Raw genomic sequence first — 9232 nt, 5'->3', positions numbered from 1 at the left:
GAATAAGACTGGTATACTCAGTACAGACCAGCAGGCCTTGCAATGCTAGAGAGAAAAAAGAGAAAGTAATCCTGTCTTAAAAAAAGAAATTGAACAAGCCATTAATGAAGTCCCTGGAAAAAATCCCCAGGACCAGATGTGTTCAAAACTAAATTCTACCAAACATTTAAAGGACAATTAATTCCAATACTACATAAAATATTTGGGAAAATAGGCAAAGAAAAAATCCTATCAATTTTTTTTATGATACAAATATAGTGCTTATACCTAAACCTGGAAGAGCTAATACAGAGAAAGAAAACTATAGACCAATTTCCCTAATCAATATTGATGTAAAAATTTTAAAGAAAATACTAGCAAGGAAACTACAGCAGTATATCTGTATCACCGATCATGGCAGCACATCCAAGGACCAGTGCTATGATCAATTTCAGGTGGTCCAAACACACAGTATAATGAGATCTCTATTTATTCATATATTTCATAACATAACATTCTTAAACAAAGTATATCATTTATCTTATACATCTCATAACATAGCATCCTTAAGCAAAATAACCATATATACCCCTACGTTACAGTAAGAACATCACACTCCATCGCATATATATCATCGCATCTCCAAATGGTTGGGGGGCGGGGTCCCAGGCTATGGTCTTACCCTGCACAAGACAAGACATATATATCATCACACCACATAGTATATAACATTGTAATCCTATATCACTTATTTAGACAGCAGGGCGTCCCAGGATAGGGTCTTACCTAGCACTATATGTATAGATATAGATGAAGATACAGATATAGATACAGATGAGGATACAGATATAGATACAGATATAGACATAGACATTAGATATAGGTGTAGATATCATCATACCACATAGTATATATCATTGTATCCCCATATCACTTATTTACACAGCAAGGGGTCCCAAGCTAGGATCTTACCTAGCATAACACATCTTTAATCCTTACTAAGAGTCCAAGCAAAGTCTTCTTTTCATCTTGACCGTAGGGTGACTTTCAAGTCCCATATCCCTTCCTCTGTGGGCTGACAACTCCCTACTCACCTGGACTCACACTCACACATAGGCAGCTCTCTGCTCCTGCTCCAAATCTCAACTCATGGAGACTGCTCCACTCCAAACTCTTCCCACTCCTGCCCAACAGCAGTCTCCAGAAGCTCCAACAGAAGCTGCCTTCAGCTTCTATCCCTGTGAAAATGAAACCTAAGAGAACAACAACACATACCACCAGTAACACCATCCCAATTCACTCCCAAAGGCCAGAGGCCTTATGTCAACAGCTCAGTTCACTGTGACAGCTTCTCCTCTCTCTTAGAGGTCTCCTCTGTGCTCTCAGAGGCTCTCCTCTGTGCTTTTGGAGGCTCTTCCCAGTTCTTTTAGGTTTCCTCTCAGCTCTTAGATCAAATCTTCTTCTTCTTCTTCTTCTTCTTCTTCTTCTTCTTCTTCTTCTTCTTCTTCTTCTTCTTCTTCTTCTTCTTCTTCTTCTTCTTCTTCTTCTTCTTCTTCTTCTCTTCTCAATGCTGGCAGCTCTTCTTCTCTTCTCAACTCTAGCAACTCTCTCAATGTCTTCTCTTCAACAACCTCTCTATGTCTGCTTCTCTCACACTCTGGGTTCCCCTTATATACAGTTCTAGCTGGCATCTGATTGGCTAGAACTCAGGTCTCTGATTGGCTGAATTCATGCACATCTAATTGTCTAGAACTCAACATACATACAGGTCTCTGATTGGCTAAAACTTAATGCACATTCAATCCAGCAAAAATCCCACTTTGCTTACCATTACAATATCACAAGGATCATATACTATGACAAGGTCGGATTTATACCAAGAATGCAGGGTTGGTTCAATATTAGGAAAACTATGAACATAATTGACCATATCAATAACAAACAAACAGAAACCATATGATTATCTCAATAGATGCTGAAAAAGCTTTTGACAAAATACAGCACCCTTTCCTATTGAAGACACTAGAGAGCATGAGAACAAAGGGAATATTCCTTAAAATGATAAGCAACATCTACATAAAACCATCAGCAAACAATATCTATAATAGGCTTGGTCCAGAAGTCCTCCCAACAGGATCAGTGGTGAAGTAAGGATGCCCATTATCACCACCACTATTCAATATAGTACTAGTAATGTTAGCTATAGTAATAAGAGAAGGAAAGGAAATTGAAGGAATTAGAAGAGACAATGAAGAAACAAAACTATCACTCTTTACAGATGATATAATGGTATACTTAGAGAATCCTAGACAACTTCAGCAAAGTTACAGGATACAAAATAAACCCACATAAATCACTAGCATATTATATATGACCAACAAGGCAAGCAGCATGAGATAGAAAGAGAAGTTTCATTCAAAATAATTGTAAACAATATAAAATACTTGGGAGTTCACAAACTCAGGAACTATATGAACATAATTAGAAAGCACTTCATACAGATAAAGTCAGATCTGAACAGTTGGAAAAATATCAGTTGCTCAAGAGTAGGCTGAGCCAATATAATAAAAATGACAACTCATTCAGTGCCATGCTGATAAACTACCAAAAAATTTACTTGATAGAGCTAGAAAAATAACAAAAAAATTCATCTGGAAGAGCAAAAGGTCAAGAATGTTAAGGGAATTAGTGAAGAAAATGCAAAGGAAGGTGGCTTGGCAATACCAGGTCTCAAACTATATGTAAAGCAGTGATCATCAAAACTACTTGGTATTGGCTAATAAATGTAGTGGTGGATCAGTGCAATAGGTAGGTACATAAGACACAGTAGAAAATGACCATAGTAACCTAGTATTTGATAGACGCAAAGACTCCAGCCTCTGAGAAAAGAAGCCACTATTTGATAAAAAACTGCTCAGAAAGCTGGAAAGCAATAGGGCACAAGCTAGGTATATACCAACATCTCATACCATGTGCCAAGATAAGGTCAAAATGGATACATGATTTAGACATAAAGGGTGATACCATAAGCAGATTAGAAAAGCAAGGAATAGTCTGCCTGTCAGACTTACGGAGAAGAAAAGAATTCATAACTAGATAAGAGATAGAGAGATGTATGAAATATAAAATAAATAATTTTGATTATATGAATTAAAAAGCTTTTTCACAAACAAAACCAATGAAACCAAGATTAGAAGGAATACAGAAAGTTGGGAAACAATATAGTCAGTGTCTCTGATAAAGGCTTCATTTCTCAAATATATAGAGAGCTGAGTTAAATGTATAAGAATACAATCCTATCCCCAGTTGATAAATTGTGAAAGAATGTGAATGAGCAGTTTTCAGATGAAGAAACCAAAGCTATCTATAGTCATATGAAGTAGTGCTCTAAATCACTTTTGATTTGAGATTTTCAAAATGAAATTACTCTGAGGTACCACCTCATAGCTATCAGATTGGCTAATATAACAAAGAAACGAAAATGACAAATTTCAGAGAGGATGTGTGAAAACTGAGACACTAAGGTACTGTTGGTGGGCTTGGGAACTGATCTAACCATTCTGGAGAGCAATTTGGAACTGTGTCTAAAGGGCAACCAAACTGCATACCCTTTGTTCTAGCCATACCACTACTAGCTCTGGATCCCAAAGAGATCACAAAAAAAGAGAAAAGGATCTACATATGCCAAAAATATTTATAGCAGTTCTTTTCATGGCAGCAAAAAATTGGAAATTGAGGGGATGCCCATCAATTGGGGAATATTAATATATGAATGTAATGAGATACTAATATGCAATAAGAAATGATGAGGAGACAGATTTCAGAAAAGCCTGAAAAGATCTGTATTAACTGATGTAAAGTAGAATGAGCAAAACCAAGAAAGCTGTGTACACATTAATAGCAACATTGTATGATGATTGGCTTTGAATTCTTAGCTATTCTCTGTAAGACAATTATCCAAAGGATTACAAAGGACTGATGAAGGAAAATGCTGTCCACATCCAGATAAAGAACTGATGGACTCTGAATGCAGATTGAACCATACTTTTTTCACTTTTTGTGTGTGATTTTTTTCCTTTTGGTTTATTTCTTCTTTCATGACTATGACTAATATGGAAATATTTTTATACGATCGTATATATAAAACCTATATCAAATTGCTTGATATTTTAGTAAGGGGGAGGGGAGGGAGAAGAGTTTGGAACTCAAAATCTTGTAAAAAATCAATGCTAAAAATTGTCTTTACATATAATTGGGAAAAAATAAAATACTATTAAAAAGAAAGAAAATAGAGATATTGAGATAATTGTTCCCTCTGTTCATCAAGCTGCCTTAAGAGTCAGGAACATAGAAGAGAATGCATTACAAAGGGAGATCAAGGCCATGTAAGCTCCTCTATACACAAGAATATCAAGGTTCTTGGAGTCTGAATGGAAATTACTGCTGGGGACAAAAGCACAGCCAGGTCTATGTGGTTCAGTTTGTCTGTCTCTGAAAAAAAGAGGAATATTTCAAAAGATCCCTGCTTCTGTAACCCAAGCCTTTCTCCATGGGACCTTAGCAGAAAGAGTTTTTGATTAAAAGCTTTGATTTATCACTCAGAGAAAACTTGGAGAAGGCACAGAAAAGTTTTCTCTCAAACTAACTTACCACATAAGTGTCTAAGACTTTACCTGCTCTTTCTTTCTTTATGTCTTTTCATTTCTCCTTTTCTTCCTTTCTATCCACCTCCCTCATACCAGAGAAGGAGAAATCAGGGACTCATTAATTGATAAAATTTGTTAAATGCACATCTAGTTATGTACATGTCACTAAGTTCTTATACTATGAGGAACACTGATCTAGAGCTGAGAGGAGCCATAGAGGCCATCTAGTATAACCCCCTTATTTTACAGAGGAGAAAGCTGAGCAATGGGAAGGTTAAATTATTTGTTCAAGGTTACACAGATTTGCTGCCAAGGGCAGAATATGAAACCAGGTTTTCTGACTATAGAGATGGTACTTTAATCACTGTACCCTGATTCTTTTATTTAACTTCCTTATTTCTGCCCCCTGGAGAGAAATAAAGGAGAATTCCTAGAAAAGTAGATACTATGCCCCATCCCATATAGAATTTACTGTAGAGAGAATGACCGCCATTTATGAAGCATGATACTAGAGCCTTTAGGAAAAGATGCTAGCCCTCCAGATTTTTCTGCCAACTTCTTAGAGATACAGAATTTCCTTTAACTAGAATGGGGTTTTTTTTTAATAATTACAATTAAGGCTTCAAGTGCAAATAACCCTTTGAGGACTAATTAGTCATTTAAATTGATAAGAATTTGGAAAAGCTGATATTCATGGGCTTTAGAATAAGGTCTTAGATATTATCTCTATTCTGTCATTCTTTATAGATATGATTTCTGAGGCTTGTGACTCTGACCATTACAAATGGAACAGAAGAGGCAATAGACTATCATGGATAGAGAATTGGCCGCAAAGTCTCAAAGACCTAGGTTGTATTACAGTCACGTAACCTCTCAATGCCTCAGAGAACTCCCTAAGACTATAGGTTACTAGCGAAGGTGCCAATCAGCATTGTTATACCTATTAAAACACAAATCCAATTTTTAAAAAATGTAGAACAGTCAACTGAAAAGATCCAATCAGTGGTTACCTGAAAGATGTCTGAACAAATGGGTAAAGAATCAAGACAGAATGGCCTAAAATAGACAGATGGTCCAAGCGAGAAATATCTAAGGGAAGACAATAGGCAGGAAAAGCCAGGTGTCAGAGTAATTTCATAACAACTAGAAGGTACAAATCCAGGAAGCTGGCAAAAAAAAAGGAGACCAAGTAGACAGTTATGATAAAGGACTCAGCTATAGGGGCTGTGGTTAAAGCTCCAATTGCTCAGAGAAAAAGTGACATCAACACAAGACCCCAACGGGATATGGAACAGGTTACAAGGCAGAAATTGAGTCCAAGGGATCAAAACAGATCCAGTTTAAGAAACCAGCCTGGACAAGGAAGGAACCCAATTATAGCCAAGTCCAATGTCACAAGTGGACTTGCAGCTAGACTGACTTAATACTAATTCACTTGAGTCACCTAAACTGATCTATAGGTCCTTTTATTTTCCTGCCTTGGTAGAACATTGGTCCTAGTACTTTGTGCAAGGTTAAGCTTTAAGATAGGAGCTAAATAACTTAAGCCACAGGGGGATAGATGCAGGGGGACATGGGTACTAATCCAGTCATTGCAAAACACTCTTCATAGACATAGACCTCTAAGCTCTCCTTGAATATCCTCCTTGATGGTGAGCTTGCAACTTACTGGGTAGCTCATTTCATTACTTATTATTAGATTAGATATTTTATTGCTGATTATTATTAGATTACAGTTAATTGTTAAGCCTGTGTTCTTATGTTGAGCTGAAATCTGACTTTTTCCAAAGACCCACATCCTGCAGTTTTTTCTGGAATCTGATTTAGATAAAGTGTACGTGGGCTCCAAATTCCTGAAGGAAGAAAACCACTCCAGAAACAGGAGGTTAGATCTACTTAATAGGCATTTATTCAGTGCCATAGTTTCCTGAAGACTTGGACCAGTCTCATACCTTTGGCTTTCAGTGACTGGAGCCTACTTACAGCAACAGAGACGAGGGAAGCCCCAAAGGAAACTTCAATGGTACGGGGGAAAGGACACTGAATCTAGAATCAGAGAAGCTGGGTTCAAATCCTTCCTCTGACGATGGATAAGGCATTTAATCTCCCTAAATTTCAGCCTCCTCATCTATAAAATGATAGTTTTAGTTTGAGGTCACTTCTAGCCTCAGAGCTATGGTACTTTGCCAACTTTTGGGGACCCTGAGGACAGCTTTTCCTTTGATTCATTCCCTCTTATGTGCACATCAAACATCAGAAACTTAATTCATATTATCATAGTCCAGAAACTATGAAACTTTAATAACTTAGTAGCTTTATATTTCAGTTGATGACATGTGTATCTTATCTAACCTATTCAACTCCAAACTCTTTCAAGGATAATGTTCATGTGGGTTTTTTTAAAGGATCTTTTGAGAAGTTTAGGGCTACTTTTGTCCGTTGGACAGCCAACTGATACCTGATCACTGTCCATGTTATACACTCTACAGGTAGGTTGGCCAAGCTCCCTTCAGTAGGCCTAGAATTGGATCTAGCCTTTTCATTTCTTAGGTTTTAACACATTCCAGAACAGACTATTAGATCAGTACTGGCTTCCTTAACATTTCTTCCTCCAACAACATATTCTCTCACAAAAGTGAATTCATTAAACATAAACTGAGCTGATTATTTGAGAGCAGGGTCTGGAAGAGAGCAGGATTCTATAGGTAATTTTTAGGCAGGCTGAGAAGTTCTCCTTCTTCACAAAGATGAATGAACACAAAGCATTCATTAAGCATTTGCTATATTTCAAGCATTGTAGGGACACAAATACAAAAGCAAAGATAGTCCTTGCTCTCAAGGAGTTTACTTTCTAATAAGAAAATGCACTGCCTTTTGATATGATTTATTCTGCCTGGCCCCAAAAGGTACAGCAATGGGTAAAGATTATATAGAAATAGATTTTGATGGTTTATAATATTTTTTCTCTCACAATTCAAGTAATCGAAAAGTGGAATGGGTTATTTTGGGTAGTAGTAGTTCCTTAATTATTGTAGGTCTACAAGCAGAGGCGGGATTGTCAGGAGTGGCATCGATGTGTTGTATATGGGTTAGCTGTTCAGATATGGATTGGACCAGATGACCTATGAGCTAGCTTCCAAATCTAAATTTCTATGAATCTCTTACTCTGTTACTTATAATATTGTTTCAGGTTTTTTTTTTAATTGTCCCAGGCTAGATCCTCTTTGGGAAGCTGAAGTAGTGATCAAGTTCTTCCTGATGGGAATACCCCACACTAAGGGTCTGGAGCCTGAACTCTTTATCATGTTTCTAACATTCTACTTCCTCACCCTGTTGGGGAACCTGCTCATCCTCATAATTATTATCTCTTCTTCCCAGCTTTACATCCCCATGTATTTCTTCCTGGCAAATCTATCTCTGTTTGACATGTTTTTCCTTCAGTGATTTCCCCTAAAATACTGCTATACCTCATGGAATACAGTCACACCATCACTTTCCAGGGCTGTGTATCCCAACTATTCTTCTACCATTTTCTAGGTTGCACTGAGTGTTTCCTCTATGTTGTGATGACATATGACTGCTTTACAGCCATTTGTCACCCACTGAGGTACACAGTCATTATGAACCAAAGGGTGTATACTGTCCTGACTATGGGTAACTGGTTGGGTGGTTGTCTGCATGCAGCTGTGCTTACATTTCTCATCTTTAAGTTACCCTACTGTGGCCCAAATGAGGTAAATTATTTCTTTTGTGATATCCCTGTAGTGTTGCCCCTACCTTGTGCAGACACCTCTCTAGCCCAGATGGTGAGTTTCACCAGTGTTGGCATTGTGGCTCCTCTATGTTTCCTGCTCATGTCACTTCATACATTCACATTGTGTTCTCCATATTGAAAATCCACTCATCAGAGGGTTGACACTGAGCTTTCTCCACCTGCAGTGCTCACCTGACCTCCATCCTCTTGCTCTATGGGCCTGTGGTCCTCATCTATCCCAGACCTGCTTCTACTCCTTGGTGGTATTCTGTGATTCAGGTGTTGAATAATGCTGTCACCCCTTCCTTGAGTCCCCTGATTTACAAGATGAGGAACAAGGAAGTGAAATTGGCCTTTTGAAAAGTACTGCACCAAGTGGTAAACACTTCAAGAGTGTAAGCTGTGGGACCATTTCCTCCTTATACCTTCATCTCAGTTTCTTAGAGGTTGCTCAAGTAGCCGCCTCCATCCTATGCTCTGGATGGGCTTGTTGCAAAGAAGAGAGCTGGAAGTAGGAGAGCACAGAAAGTTTGAGTGGGTATGAAGGTCACACTTCTGTTATTAAAAGACCTTACTGCTATCTCAAAAGCAAATAAGGAAGCCCAACAATGACTCGTTATCAGATTTACTCAGTCCCTTCTGGAATTTGCCAAAATAATTTTTAACTCACCTTTCCTGTTTCATGCGTTTTTATAATTTCACACTCATTTCAATGGACAAGATGTTAATTTTGTCTAGCCTATTACACTCTCAGCATCTTTAAAGCCCAGGATGATGTCAGTTTGTTATTGTTGCTGTTGTTGTTTACAGAAAGACATCATTGAATAGAAGTTTAGTGCTGCTTTTCTCTATG

General features: G+C 37.8%; 1 pseudogene; it reads left to right on the top strand.

Annotated features, from left to right (window-relative positions):
- Window positions 1-7868: 7868 nt before the first annotated feature.
- Window positions 7869-8778, top strand: LOC118836983 (annotated as a pseudogene).
- The last annotated feature ends 454 nt before the right edge of the window (window positions 8779-9232 follow it).

Source organism: Trichosurus vulpecula, chromosome 2 (genome assembly GCF_011100635.1).
Source record: "Trichosurus vulpecula isolate mTriVul1 chromosome 2, mTriVul1.pri, whole genome shotgun sequence".
Taxonomy (NCBI): Eukaryota; Metazoa; Chordata; class Mammalia; order Diprotodontia; family Phalangeridae; genus Trichosurus; species Trichosurus vulpecula.
This window is presented reverse-complemented; position numbering and strand designations above follow the sequence as displayed.